Here is a 16,112-nt window from a genome sequence, read left to right as displayed (position 1 = left end):
TGAATTCTAAGCGTGTTCTGAAAGTTGCTGTTGTCCATGTTTTACATGGATCATATCACGGTATTATGACGCGAACCCATTATCTGTTGATGAAGCTGCCGATGCACGTATTATAAATCATACATTACAAAGAATAACAGAATATTATGCTCGTTTAAAGATAATAGGAAGACTCCAACTTTCTACTTTTGACTAAAGAGGGAGAACCCCCACAACCCCAGAAAGAAAGAAAGAAAAAATCAATCACTTTTAATTCTGTACTATTGATATGCTTAGATAATGCAGCAATTGAACTGTTCTTCTGCCAGTGGTGATGAGGAGCAGTAGATGAAGAGTAATTGGGCCCTGACCCCTTGCAGTCCTCACCCCCCCCCCACACACACACACCAGCACCACCACCACCACCACCAGGAAGGGCTCATTCTGCAAAGCCTCAGTTGTGGCAAGGTGATAAATTACAGTTCTTAACTATCATTGATTACTCAGTGTTTCTCCACTTTCGGTGACAACTGTTCAGTCACTCTGAATGGCTTTTAATGGCACATTAGAGAGAAGAAAGCGTACAGTTTCACCAACATTGATTAAACTCGCGTGTTGCTAAATAAAGACAAACTGACATGCTCTACTCTTTGGTAGCCTAATGACTAAGTGCAGACCTGAGATCCATAGCATGCAAAAAATAGGAAAGTACTGAATCTCATGCAGTAGTGTGTGTGTGTGTGTGTGTGTGATTGGGTCAGAAAACTGAAATGAATTTCATATATTTAAATAAAATGTTCAAAGAAACGAAAATATCCATTTTTAGTTAATAAGCTCATTCTGTCAATGCTCCATCACATAATTGAGCTTGAATTAATCTCAACTTTAAATTTCCATTTAAATTGTATTTAGTATTTAGTGCATGGGAAACACAACTCTTTTGGTCTGTTGGTCCACCACTTTAGTCCTGATTAAAGTTATATGTCTATTAATGTTGTATTGTTGTAATGTAATGACTATGATATGATCTTTTCCTCCAGAGTTTCACATCTTTGGTTTGGAATGAAATGTAAACAGCTGGATTAAATATCCTGGTTTTAACATTCAGTTTGACTTCTAGTATATAAAATATGTTTTCTCACACATCAAGTTAAAACTTTAACTTTATTCAATGCGCAATCTTAAAGTCAAATATTAGCTACAACTACCTTGACTAGTGTTGGGCACAATTAAAAGATAAAAATAAAATAGCACTACTGTGACTATTTTAGACAATATCACTGACAGATTATTGTTGTTTAATATACGACTCTGACACTGACTTCATTATTCTTCTGATCCACCAGTGTTTCCCATGTTAGAAACAAGAATCTACTGGACCACTGGGATCTATGATGTTGTAAAGGTAATCCACTTCACTAATGTCCTAACCCATTCAATTACAACGGCAGCGTAATGACTGGGATGCATAATGAGGTTAAGAAACTGTCAGTATGAAGTGTAGCTCATCAAATAACAACATGTAGGAAATGAGGTGCTTTAACGAGACCAGAGTGGTATTTTAAACCACGTGTAGGAAGTTAAAATGCAGACAATTGATTTCATTTACTCTCCTATTTTGTGAATATAAACCTACAAAAATCAATTGCTCTTTTGAGTTAATGCTGCTGAACAATATTATGAAATATAATATAAAGTCACTTTTGCCTTTTTGACTTGAAGATAGATCTGGCTTACGAAAGAGTAGCTTAAATAATTGAGGATATGTGTATCCTGATAATAATACATTTCTGAGAGAAAAGCAATGCCATGATGGAGAGGTGAGGCATTTGAATGGAAATGACATATTATTCCAAATCACAAGATTCTCAAGACTTTGTAGTGTAACAACATTAAGTAAGATCGAAAAATCCCAAGCGTTTTATACATTTTATAAATATATCCACAGCTGAGAGTAGGGACTCTCCTGATGCACAAATGCTTATTGACCTAACGGGTGTGACACTGCTAACTTCCTGTTGAGCTTGTGAAGTTTCAAGATCCCCCGAGGTGAACATGTCCTGGGCTGTGTGAAAGAAAACAACACAGCAATCCTTGACTTGAACCGTACATCACAAAAACAGACTATAGAGTCGCATTGAAGTGACCTTTTATTTCATTCAACCATGGTATATATATATATATATATATATGACAATATAATAATATATAATATATTATATATAATAATATATAATATATTATATATAATAATATATATAATACATGAGTACAGCATGTGTTAAAAAAAGTAGGACATCTGTGTATAAATGTGTTTTATGTGCTTTACATTTTGATAAATGACACAATATAGAATGCTAGTTGTGTATTTTAGTTGTGCGTCTGTCAGTCACTCATCTGCCTTTGCTGCCATTTAGAGTGATACAGCAAACATGCATTGTGTGTTTGTGTGTGCCTTTTAAAAAGCCAAGGAAACCCATTTTGACATTCTTGGCAGCTTGTGACCCACTACTCATAGGGACTGACCCAGTCCATCAACAACATGTCACCTAAGACAAATGAAAAAACAAAAGAAATGAACCCTCATTTGAATCAGGATAATGTCATAATAGTGGCAGGTTGAGGAGTCTATAAGATGCTGTTGGGAGGATTTCTTTTGTCTCTGAACCTGAAGTCAAAATGCCATGAGAGGTGTCCCCCTGCCAGGTCAGCATGCCTCTGAGGTCGGGGCTTTTGCCCCGGGCCTGGACTCCAGGCCACACTGTCTCTGGAGTGGGCCAGGCACTGCTGTCAGCTGCACATCATGTTAAAGTGCAGAGCTGAATCAGTAGAACAGGGTTAAACTGATTAGCAATGCACTTGTGTTCAGTGGGTCACAGTTTGAAGAACAAAAGTCATATTAAAGGATCTATATTTCTCCCTTGATTCCTTAATACCACCAGTTCTTTTGACACACAAAAGTCAGCTCGAGAGGCCTGACAGATAGGTGCCATTTTTTTCCCCTTTTCTCCTCATCCTTCTCTTTCTTTTCTCTGTGGATATCACAAATCCCCTGAACCCTGAGCCCGCTCGTCAAATTCTTAACCCCACATCTCCCCCATGTCAATACATGCACTCTTCTTTTCACTTTTAATTCCCGCTTTTTTGGCTCGCACTCAAACCCCTCCGTCTTGCAGCTTCCCTCTCACTTTCACCCACACTCGTCCCTGAGAAATGTAGATCTTTTCCTGACAAGTTCCTCAAGAAGCAAAGCCTCTGGAGATCATCCGCAGAGCTCTGCCAACAAATGCGTGGGAATCGTTTGGATGGGAAGAGGAAGGGACTTTTAATTGTTTTTCTTTTTTTTCCCCCCCTCTTCTTCTGGAATTACTCAGTGGGAAAAAATAAATCAGTGATTGTTCCTTTATTTACATTACAGTGAGTAAGGTTTTGAACTGTGGGTGGCAGCGATTGCTTATGTAGGAGACTCAATAATATTTGAATGCAACTCGCTAATAGCACTAATGTTTGGACATGTTCTCCATGTGATATAAATTATGCATATTAATTATCTTTTTCTCTGATATAAATCAAGCTGCTTTGAAGAGTGAACGTTATGGAGCGCTCGTGTTTATACATCCAGTAACCTGCCCGTGTCAACAGCTGGAATAACAAGTGCTGTATTTAGGCCTTTATTAAGAGCTTGCTCACATGTTTTCCCGACTGGAGGGAATTCTGCCAGGGTTCAGTAAAGTTCAGCTCTGAGGTTGAGGGTCGGAAAGTCCAGAGAAAAAGGGGAAGTCGAAACTATTAACCACCAGAAATGTTGCTGGAGATGGATAAAATATTTCGATTTGTCAACATCACAGTCTAAAAATGCACCACACTGGAATAAAACACTAACATATAACCAGATTAAACACATATAAGTTACACATTACATAGAAGTCAGCATATGAGGTGGAATCTCAAAGTCTGTTTTAGAATTTTCCTGTTTTCTTTTTGTCCGATTATAATTCAACATGTGTTTATTTTAATGAACACACCATATACCTAACAGCCAGATGTGTGGAGAACAGGTGAATGAAGAAAAGTCATTATACATTATTCTCTACAAATGTTTTATTTCTTACTGACTTTTACATTTTACTGCTTCAGTGTGGGAGTTGCATAACTACGCAGACTGATGAACCGTTCCAAATATGAGTGTGGGGGTTTGTGAGAGGTAGAGACACAGATCACAAATGTGGAGCTGCAGTTTGAAACTGTGTTGTTGCACAATGTCAGTGATCATCTTTGTTCGGTGATGGACATAAAAAAGGTTGCCATTGTTCTGACACAATAAGCCTCCATTCTTAAAGCAGATAAGCATAACAAAGTAAAAGTAGGGGGCCGTCAAACATCCAAAACTAGAAGTGTCCAAGCAACAGTATTTACATATTTAGCTTCTGTCATGGAGGGAAGAGCTGGATAAGTTTGTACTGATTAAAACAGTCTCATGGCGATCACTCACATGATTTGATATTAGTTAAAATGATAATACAACAATCACCATAAAGGCAGTGTTGTACAATGATTATAAAATAAATTCAATCTGCATATTTTGACATGAAGGAATTCATTATTAATTCATCATTCACTTGTTCATAAGCTTCTGCTATTTATCTTTCAATATGTCACAAGCAAATGAACAAAAACACATTTACCTCAGTCTTTAATTCACTTTATTGTCTTTACATTGCAAATAGACTTGATTGGTGCGTCTATTACTGCATCGCTAAAGGCGGCTGATTACTTAACAGTACTTCAAAGCTAACAAGTGACTGATGTAAACCAAGGCAGGTGATGTATAAACCTATAGGCTGTTGAAGCATAACTATCGACTCGACTGTTTGCATAAAGAGGTGAGCGGTCCGTATGTTGATGGTTTTGCTGGACGTGATTTTGAGTGGCGGGAGGGGTGTTTCTGTCTTTCTGTATAATAATGACGTCATGCTTAAGACCAGGTCATTTGTAAGATATGCCTGTTCTTCACGTGGCCTTTGTCTGTGGGCAGTCTGGGAGCACATGCTTTGCACATCAGGCACCAATGAGAAGAAAAACAATGCTCTGAAATGTAGATAGCTTTGGTTTATATAGTATATGTTGTTTTTTTTCTAACAAAGACTTCATTATTCTAGAACTGACCATTGCCCTCAGCCCCACAATAATGTCCCTTGTGTACATTTGACTAAATGAACTATAAACATATTGAGCAAACAGAAAAAAAAACAAAGAAACCCAGGAGTATCCCATTGCAGGAAATAACTAGACTCATTTTCTCTGTAACTGATTCCAGGGAAGCAGCTACATGAGAGAAAGAAGTCAAGCAGTGGGATTTAGAACACTGAACAAGATAGATTCTTCCAAATTCTAATTGGAGAACAGTTGATTTAATTGGTATCCATTTGGCTGACAAAAGAAAGCAAGAGCAGTGGGCAGGCAGGAATGCCTCTGGGGCCGATGTGAACATGAAGTGGCTCTGCTCAACGCTCGGGGACGGATCACTTCCAAAGACAAACCGTGGGAGCTGGCAGGACAGATTGCAGTGGGAGGGGAGGGACGGACAGAGGGGAGGAGAAGGGGGCGACCAAATTCATGGTGGAGTGAAGAACTTTCAATAGAGAGGCATCTTTATTTGGAGAGGGAGGCCATTTTGGACACAAAACTGAACTCCCACTCGGGGTATAATGTAAAATGAGACTGTGAGATTAAATAGGTGTGTGAGTGGACCTCGCACATGCAACTTTAGCTGTTTGGACACATGCAGATAATCAAAGAACCAAAAACAAACTGTGATTTACAAGCGTCCGAGAGCTTCATGGTACTTTGTTTGGTGCTGTTGAGAACGTGGATGATTTCTTGACTTTGAGATTAAAAGTTAACCTTCGCCTTTTTAGTCTTTAAATTAAAACCGTCAATGACATTATGTTTTAGGAATGTTTGAAGGTCAGTCGATAATAATCTCTTTACCCACGTAATGGCAGTCGTGATGACTTGGCCTTCATAATAACCCATCAGAGACGGGATTGTGTTGTTTTATGTCCAGACACAATCGCAAAGCACTCCTCTTGCATTGTCTGCGGATGAAAAATGAAGTTGGAGGTGTGTTGTACTGTAGCGTGCACAGAGCAGAGGGAGAACCCAGGTGTTGGAGTGTTTTTACTGCATCTGTAGAGAGGAAGGGTGGGGGAGCGGGGGTAGATGACCTGGAGGGGGTTCAGAGGCAGGGGCTGTGCTTGGGAGACCTTTGCAGCCAGACTCAAGGGGATACAGCCATTGCTTATCTCTTCCTACACTTTTACTTCTTTTTTATCCTCTTCCACAGTACTGCTTTCATTTCCCTTTCCTTTTGGTTTAGGAGGACGAGTACACCGGCATTACTTCCTACCAGCACTACCCATTGTATTATCTGCTGACACACATGTTCTAGTAATGAGTGTAAATGCTCCTTTCTTCTCCCAGCAAACACTTGAACATGCCGACGTTATAAATCTCATGCCGCGTTCGCACTTAAATCAGTGAGTAGACTTGAAATGTTGCCAGTCTGGCCTGTGGTGTGTTTTTCACCCTCGCATCATCCGTCAGTGAAATATGACGTGGCAAAACAAGTCAGAGGAAGAAGAACACAACAACAACAACAACAACAACAACAGTGGAGCTCAGTGACAGTCGTTAGTATTATCGTTCTTTAAACTAATAAAACCAAGTAAGATGGAGTGAAACACACACACATATATACTGTATATATTAAAACAAATGTCCCATGTTGTAAACAGGTTTTTTAAAACCTTTTATTGCTAACAGTTTTGTTAAAGGCCAAACAATAGATGAACTAAATTTACACTGGAATTTGCTGCCAAAAAAAGAAAGAACGAGAGAAGAGATTGGGATGTTCACCGAGGACTTATTTTTCCACTAATGCCAATCAAAGCTGAAGCTGATAAAAAAACCAAGTACATTGGTCTTTTGACCTCGGAGTGAATGCCAATTAAACAGATTCCCACTGATCAAAAACCCCTTTAAACCCGGGTTTAAACTGTGTTTTTATCAGTGGGAATGGTGTATTAGGGTTGAAGGGAATGGTGTGTATTTAAAAACATACCTTCATTCACAAAACAGCCAACAAAGACGATTATTATTAACGCTTCTACTCAAGACGTCTTTACATGTATTCAGTGTGAAAACCCAGTTAGAGTGGTTCTTTTTTTTTTTTTTCATAGTTACCACACAGTAGATTTTAATCCTTCTATAGTGTATGACAGGCTTGCCCTCACCTTGCCCAGCACTTAAAGAAGCAATCTTTCAAAAAGTCCCCTTAAACCCTGTGTGAGTGTGTGTCCGTTCAGAGGAGAGAGCAGTGTGCTGATGGAGAATGGGCCCATTCCTGATGTAAATGAAGAGATGCATATCAGTGTTAATCCATTGCTTTGTAGTCACGGCCATACCCAAAGTCTGTCTAATTTTCCTCACACTCCCTTTTGCAGCCAGAAGTGTATCGATCAGCAGTAATTGAAGTGTACTTGATAATCCGTAAGGTAACAGGGGAGAGGGAGACCCTCAACTCTCACATCGTTGCACAGAGAATGGGGATGTGGGCTTGTGTGTATTTGAGTGTGTGGTGCAGAGGGGCTCTTTAATGTATGGGCGGGCAAGGCAACACCCCCCCTGCGGCTTCTTCTCAGCTGATTAAACTCATTGAGAGCCAGACAAGTGGAACAAATAGATATAAAGGTTTGCCTGGCAGCTTACAGCCATTCAGATTTCTTCATTGAAACAGCAAGCACCACATCTACACGGCCTGCTTTATGCTAACATTAAGCAACTGGAGTGCCTGTTTTTGAAATGAACCGTGCATTATGCACCACACTCGCTCAGATATCTCAGGTGGAAATTTAAAAACATGAATGGATGCGTTCTCACTATTGGGGCAATTAAATGTGCACAACACAATCACCTATAATTTCCTTTTAAAACACAACTGGCTTTTTTGTGTTGGTGGTAACTGTTTCCATTTGGGTGAAAGCTTCATTAAGATGTGTTTACATGCATATCAGTGGATCAAAATATTGTAAATACTAAATCATTATATCATATTTTAAAATAATATATAGTATAAATATATATAATAATATAATAGTATATAATATATCATATGCACATATGATTAGATTAAGGTCATATTTATGGTATGATTAGTACTAAATATTTTTAAATGCATCACATTGGTCATTGGTAACAAAAAGCACAGAGAAATTGTGATTGTATTTCTGCTGCACAAATTGTTTGGTAGAACATGTTGCATGTGCTTTATTTTTTTTGTGTGAAATAAAACGTGCAATAGGACTGAATAAATCGCAATGTATTTGTGTTTATTTTCAAAAGAAACAGTCAAAACGAACAGTTTTTATTTTTGAAAAATGCAATAATTGTGCAATAAGACCATTCATTAGCTGTACTTGACCCTGGCATCTCCCAGGCTAAAGGCCGACCACAGTGATTATGGTCTCTGCGGATGAAGAAACAGTTACTAGGCGACGAGTTGCATAACAAATGACATGATGATTAAAGGACTAAATGTGGGTTTTATGAGGTGTTATTATGATATTAGAACTGATTCTATAACGTCAATGATAATTATGAATATGCTGTCTATATGTGGATGGTTTTGCCATGTTAATGTTTCTATCACAAATGTGCACAATATAGTCATTAAACGTCACAGGTGTGTTTGAAGATGGGTGTGGTCCGACCCGTGCGTGCTCATGTAAAAATATAGTGACGCTTTTCATCTTCATTAATAGCATTAGCTTATAGAGCAATACAGCGCCACCTATGGAGGCAGAGTCAGACGTATATGGTCGATAAATCGAATTTCTCCTACACGTGTATACTCAGACTCAGCAAGTTGTTCGATTGCCTGACTCAGTAACGGCTGCAGCTCGACAAAACTGTGCATGTTCATTTACTGAATATATGTGTGTAAGTCACTTTTTACCTTTACCTTTAAATTCTCTTTCATTTTTGATAAATAAAACACGTTGCCAGAAAGTCGTCCACATCTAGCAGCTCATCCTAATGTTTACATCTGACCATACGTATTTGATTTGTGTTCCTATGATGCTTCTTATGAATACATTGTCGAAGTATCATCTCTAGGCTACAACCTTGTCGACCTTTACATTCAAAACTCTGTGCCACAGACACACACACATTGCCCAAAAACATGCATACACACACACACACATACACAGAGGGAGAGAAAAGGGGAGAGAGCGAGAGATCTTTCACACTGCAGAGAAAATAAGAAATAACCATAACTCCTTCCACTGCCAGCCTGCCCTGCATGACCCCTGTTTTAAGTGGGTAGCAGGTAATTGCTGAGGCGGTGTTACCCATCAGCCTACAAGTCCATGTGTGCCTTATGTGTCATCTCTATTTATTATATTCTGCACGCTCCCTGGGCCTTGGTAATCAATTTCACAAGGATACAGGGCTGATATCAGCTGCCGTGCACATTATGAGGCGAGCCCTCCTCTTATCAAGTGCAGAATTGCTGGCTAGAGGTCATGAACAGATAAACAGGGATGTAACACAACTCCCCCACTCACCTGCCCCCCAGTGAACACAAAGGTGGGAAGGTGATGTTGTGAGGGGGGTACAAAGAACAAAACACCCAGCAAGGGAAAGGTTGTGACCCTTGTAAGGTGCCTCTTGTTACGCCCCGACCTTCAGAATTTCATCATTGGTGCTTCTCTCTGCTTAATAATTCGGAAGCTCCCGCCTTGTCTCTCTTGAGTCGCCGTACGTGGGTGTGCACTTGTGTGTGTGTGTGTGTGTGTGTGTGTGGTGAGGGGTTATGAGGCCTGCAGACACCCTCTCACTGATTATCTCCAAGCACTCTTTGCAGACCTTTATAGACCAACCACAACTCCATCAATCATTTGCCCTGCCTTCTTACTCCTCGGGCTGCCCAGTGTCCCTCCTCACCAATGCTGCGCTAATATTACCAAAAGCTGTGTCTGTTGCAGGATATACCAACCAAAAAAAATACAGTATTTTTTTTTTTTCCTTTTCAAACTTTATATTTTACATATTCATAATGTATAGAAGGGAGAATCCGATTTTTGTCAAATTGACCACGGTATTTTCTTGCTGAGGTGAAGCATTAGGCAGCCACAGCTGGAGAAAGAATGTAGATTTAAACGTATTTGCAGCTCTTAAGTAGATACGTCTGACAAAAAAAATAAAAAAAAATAAAGTATATATAGAGATCATTTGTGGTCAGTGGACAAGGCGTGCAGCAGTAGAAATGTCATGCAGTTGCATCAGCCTTTGTAAACATTAATTATGAGTCCATCTTTGTTTACTCATCCCTACACCCCACACTGGCAGCTGTGCATATTTGCCAAGAGGATTGAATCTCCCTGTCACTATATTTTGGTGATATGCCTATACTGTCGACCCCGTGTATTTGAGGAAATGTGTTGTTATTAATTGCGAAAGAGGTCAGTTTGTTGGTGGGTCTTTAAAAGCAGAAATGCCAAATAAATAAAACTGATTTTGAGAGATTTTGAGTGCAAGGGTATTTTATTGAACACACGATATAAAGTTTCGTTGTGGTCACCTGCCTTTTGCTGTAGACATGTGTCTGGCTCCCTCACCCTGCCCCCGCCACACGGCTGACCTTGCAGCCTTTCCAGGCCAAAGACTTGATGAGTGTTTTTTTAAGCCCATCCCCCAACATCCCTCGGCATGTGCACTGCACATCCGCTCTGTCATTAAACCTTCCACCCGTGGCTTTAGGACCCAACCATATGGTGCAGCCAGTGGAGTGTTACAAGGAAAGCTTTGCTTTGGTCATAATCTGATGAATCTTTCTCAGAAAAGAGAGTTTTCTAGGATGACATCAACAATCTGCGCTGGTGTGTGCACCTGTGCCCATTGCATATCCTGTAAATGCTGCACGCATTTATGCACGTGGCTCTAAACACAACACAACACAATATGAATCCTAAAACGACAAGTAATGTGACACACTGTAAGAATAAAGTGGTATTACATGTTCTCATGGACACTACTAAAAAAAAAGTCTGGCAACACTCACCTTTTCTTCCTTTGCTATTTCTGCATATTTCTATAATTAACAGACCTTCCCAGCACAAAAGCATATGTGCTAATGTTAAATGCCTTAAAGAATGCACTAAATGCTTTAAGAGGTCTGGTACCTTGTGCAAGATGAAAGGTTGCCCTTGGTGTCGTTAGAGGCATGTTCTATAGCAGCACGAACAATAGTTGCCAGTTTCACAGTTAAGACATGACCAGTTGTCTGGCAACATGCTTAGTATGCAGCAAGCAGAGCGTATCACACACACAAAGATGGAAGAGATTTTCCGTGGCTCACACAATCCAAAAGAAGCTATCAATTCCCTGACATAAGAGTGAATGGATATGGCTGATGTTATCAGTATCCACACACTAAATCCATGAGGGGGGGGGCAAGACAGTGAGGTTCATGCTTGCATGGCCTGAAGAGAAAACAGTGTCAATGAAAAAGCGTGCATGTTGTCGACTTATCGTGGGTCATGGACATATGTATATGTGTATGTGTGGGAGATAAGGAGGCTTTGTTATGAAACAGTTTCTGTGATTTTGGATAGGTCGCACTATGGCATCGCGATACAGGCCGCGGTGCTGCATTATCCAGCTGATGTCATGTCGGGTATTATCAGAGCAGTGTTTTTGTTTTCGCCATTGTTGCTCTGTTTATCATGACCTACTGACCCAAAAAGGCAGAACACCACATGTGGTCACAAAACATAAGCTCTTTTTCCCCCCCCGTGCAATATCAGAGGCAACGTAAGGACATAGATCTGTTCTCTTTTCATTTGAAATGTGCTCAATTCTTCCCATAACTGAAACCTTAAGCTATGAAATTATCCTCGTCTCCCTTTTCCAAAACATCAGCAACGATTTCATGAGCAAAAAGTTTCAAAGTTCACCGAGTGCATCCACACACACACACACACGCACAAACATACTAGTATTTAGACTAATAGGCCTAAAGGCCTCTTGACTTTCTCATTTAGCTCTTTTGTGTATGTCAGAGAAAGGGGCACAGGGGGAACAGGGGGCCTGAAGCAGTAATTTCACCAAAGTGAAGTGTATTGCAGATGGGAATTATTAATTTGTATCTGCTTTTCCTCACTTCTGCCACTTACTGAAGAGGGGGAAAGTGTCACTCTATTCAATTTTTGTGGTTCTGAAGTCTCTGGTCTCAAACACAGCCTGGTGCAGGGTTGTGAGTGTTAAATGTCAAGCCTTGTAGTGAGCTGTCAAAGAAAAGAATAGGCCCGGGATGATTGATGACTGGAGAGCCTGAAACCAAAACCTTCCAATTGCAAATGCTACCTAGCGTCGGTCTTCATACCCCCGCTTTCTCGCGCCTGATAGTTGCTCGCCATAGTTCCAGGGTCCAGCTCCCACACGCACAATCACACACAATCACACACAGTCACAGGCAGTTATGCTTCAGCATACGAGCATCATGAGAAGTGTCTTCTCTGCACACACACACACACACACACACATATATTTAATCCCACAAAAGGAAATGTTTTTGTGCCTTTTTTTTTTGACTCTGGCTTTTGAGAATTTTTAGAATGCAGAGGCTCTGAAAATAATTTAGTCAATAAGTAAATAACGTGGGTGTTGTGAGCCACAATGACAAGATTATTAATGACCCAGGCTAGAACATACTTACCCCATGTTCAGTAGAATCACACTGTGAAAATGTTCTTTTCTGTCTAAGTCAATTAAAAAAAAAAAGAAAAGTTCAGTATCTAATTATTAATCATTAAGCCTAAAACCTGTACTATAATTGACATTCTGCAGTGAAATCACATTAGTTATAATCTTTATATATTATCATTTGTATAATTAATATGTGCCATATACATTGGAATGACACTCATATGGAAACTATTTTATCAAATCTTAAAGCACTTAATAAAACATGGACTTGATAAAGTAAGCGGACCCATTGTTTCCTCTTTTTTTTTTTCCTGAGGGCGCTCATGTGTTCAATGTAATCGTCGTATAGACAGCCCGTGCAGTCTAATACAGTGTAGATATGTATGTGTGTTTGTGTGAGGCAGCTTTAACAAGGAAACGCTCTGATGAAGATCTCCCTGTCTGTCATAGCACTACAATAGTTCCATTTGTCTGCTTTGGCAGCGACAGACATTCTGCTCAGCGGCCGGTTAATCAGAGACTCTCTCTCTATCGTCTTCATCAGGAGAGTCTGTGGTTTCAGAGAATGTGAAAGAGCACGCTCAAATGTCTTTATCTACATGATGTCCTTTATTTCCTGCACCTGTAGCACCCACTGCCCCAGATCCTATCTCCTCTCAGACCCCAGCGTGTGTAGCGGAGCGGCAACTTATCGCTTAGGAATCATCAACATGCCGATTACAGCTCATCACAGCCTTATTTATTATGTAAAGGGAGAAAAGAATGCAGCGGTGTGAACATGATTGTTTTGGTTGTTGTTTACGATACTCCCACACATGACACTCCGAAGCCCCCTATTATGGGCCGGCAGCCTTTCACTGAACTGAGCTGGAGTATGAAGCGGCTGTGAAATCACAGCGTTGAGAGCAGCTCAACACCTGTCAATCTGACCTGCCTGCTCTTGCCCACATTAATAACACAGATAAACATAAAGCTAAATACCAGGCCATGCTCTGTTAACTTTTATGTGGTTAAGAATGATTGGCTTTTTGCTTCACTACGCCGCAGGGATCAAAGTACCGGGGAAGGATATCGGAGTGTTAGTCTCCCAGTAGAAATCCTGGCCTGTTCCTTTACTTTTCATGCATATATAATTGTCAGCGATACCTGCAACCTCTGTGAACACGTCACGCACAATATTGTGTGATATATACTTAACTGGCTTGGCAAGGCACCGCAGTGGGACTACAGCCTATAAGTATAGAGCACATAAGGGCTTGGAGTAGACGTCTTACAGCTTTGTAATATATACTTATAGCTGCTATTTCACTGAATGTTCACTGTAAAAATATTCTTGCAAGAAACAGAACAGTTTTTTTTTTGTACTAATACAATTAAATGAAATAGATTTGAACTTTATTTGTTTTGAATGACATCCCTTCTGAGGAGTCATATTTCACACAATGACATTTTAAAGGGTGGAACTGAAGGTCATTAAGAGGCAGGGGATGCGGGCAGACGTCTGCAACTGTTTGTTTACCACGCCGCTCGTTGGTGTCAGACTTCCTGACATTCTTGTACCTTATCTTCACTATTCTGAAGTCTGCAAACTGGTGCCAGTGAGCAGGGTGTGTGTGTGTGTGTGTGTGTGTGTGTGCTACTTCCATGGCACTGCAGTGCGTTCACACCGGGACTGAGTCCAAAAGAGCCAGGCTTGTGCTTTTGAGGCGTCAGGGTCAGGAGAGATTAACCCATGTGATCCTGCAGGGCTGGGCGAAATGTGCCTGAGTTGTGGAGCAGAGGTGCTGCAGAGGGCAGTGCAGGCCGGAACAGGTTCAGCCCCTGCTCGCTTATCTCTGGGCCCCACTGTCGACAAAAAAAAAACTCCCTTGGTCAAAGAGTGCTGAGACTGGTGTAAAAAGCATGTTTACAATTGGCAGAGGTCAAGGACTTGAGGACAGATAACTATTAACAGAATAACACTGCAGTCATTCAAAAATGACATGGATGCTCTTTGGAATGAAGATTACCTCACTTAAAAAAAAAAGTACATTGCATTAAAAAAAAAATAATAATTTGTCATCACACACACACACACAGTGACAGCTCTGTACAGTATGTGTAATTGTTTCCTTGTCGACTCATTCTTTATCATCTCACTGTATTCAAATATAGACTCAAAGGCACATGAGAGCCAGCTGGCAAAGGGCGATAATCTCCAGACCTTAAAGTATTCTTTTTTTTCTTCTGAACACATGAAGGATCAATTACACATGCCTGAGTAAAGAGGTGACAAAAACACAGCGGAGTACTTCGGCCTACAGCTCAACGCGGCAGCTGCAGGGCTGTCAGTCACACGGGTGAATAGTGTCACACTTTGCCTTCTTGTTCAGTCCCGTGATTCCTCTGTATCCTCACAGAATAACATGATTGTCAGGTGGTTCTAACACTTCTGTGCAAAGACTAAATTAAAACCTGACGGGAGACAATCGAGGAAAGTTTCATGTTTTTCCCCCCCTGCAGGACTCGCAGTAGATGCCAGCAGCAAAGACTTAATGTTATTTCACCCTGTATTTCCAGCGGCTGACAGTGAGTTCTGGCATCTCCCCTAAAGGTTTACTGACCTCCAATTCTTGCCTGAACCTGTCTAAACATACTATCTTCACTTTGTTCCAGGGGTTAGCAATGTGAAGCAGCTGCTTCCCTGTATATGAGTTCAGACTGAGCATCACCCTCCTCACCCCGTCTCTCGCTCTCCCTCTCTCACAGACCGTGCTTCTCTCTCCTGCGCTCTTCAACTTCTGGATGTTTTGTCTGTCGGAGAAATGCTGTTGCGCCCTCTGACAGTGAGCACTGCTCGAGGTCAAACACCATTATGATTTGATCAATAAAGGTATGATAGCACCACGCGCTACGCTTCTGTTTTCATCCTCAATCTTCAACGTTTTTGGCAAAACAGTGGTAACATTTTAATTTTCAAAATGAAGAATCAAGGAAATGAAGCTTTGTAAACTCTCTTTATGCTTCATGCTGTGTGGTCCCCGTGTTTCTGTTGCAATACAGCATGAATTCATATTACATGCAACTGCACCCATCAGCACCTCCCTGGCAGCACAGTTGTCTGGCTCTCGCTGTTTAATCTATTAAAGTGCACCCTTGCCTTTTTCCATGACATTGAGAATCTGAAACTGGCTTTGAGCTGACATCATGTTTGAGATTCAGACTTCCACTGACACGAGCACACACTCTGATCTCCAGGTTACTGAGCTGGATTATTTTGTTTTCTTTTTTTTCTGTTACGTAATCCCTTTCTATTAAAATTATGTTTTAAGTGTAGCAGCAGTCAGACATGTCTGGTAATAATCTGGAAATAAGGTGATGCA

Source organism: Solea senegalensis, linkage group LG10 (genome assembly GCF_019176455.1).
Source record: "Solea senegalensis isolate Sse05_10M linkage group LG10, IFAPA_SoseM_1, whole genome shotgun sequence".
In the NCBI taxonomy this organism is placed as follows: Eukaryota; Metazoa; Chordata; class Actinopteri; order Pleuronectiformes; family Soleidae; genus Solea; species Solea senegalensis.
The sequence above is the reverse complement of the archived record's forward strand: the minus strand, read 5'-3'. Positions refer to the sequence as shown.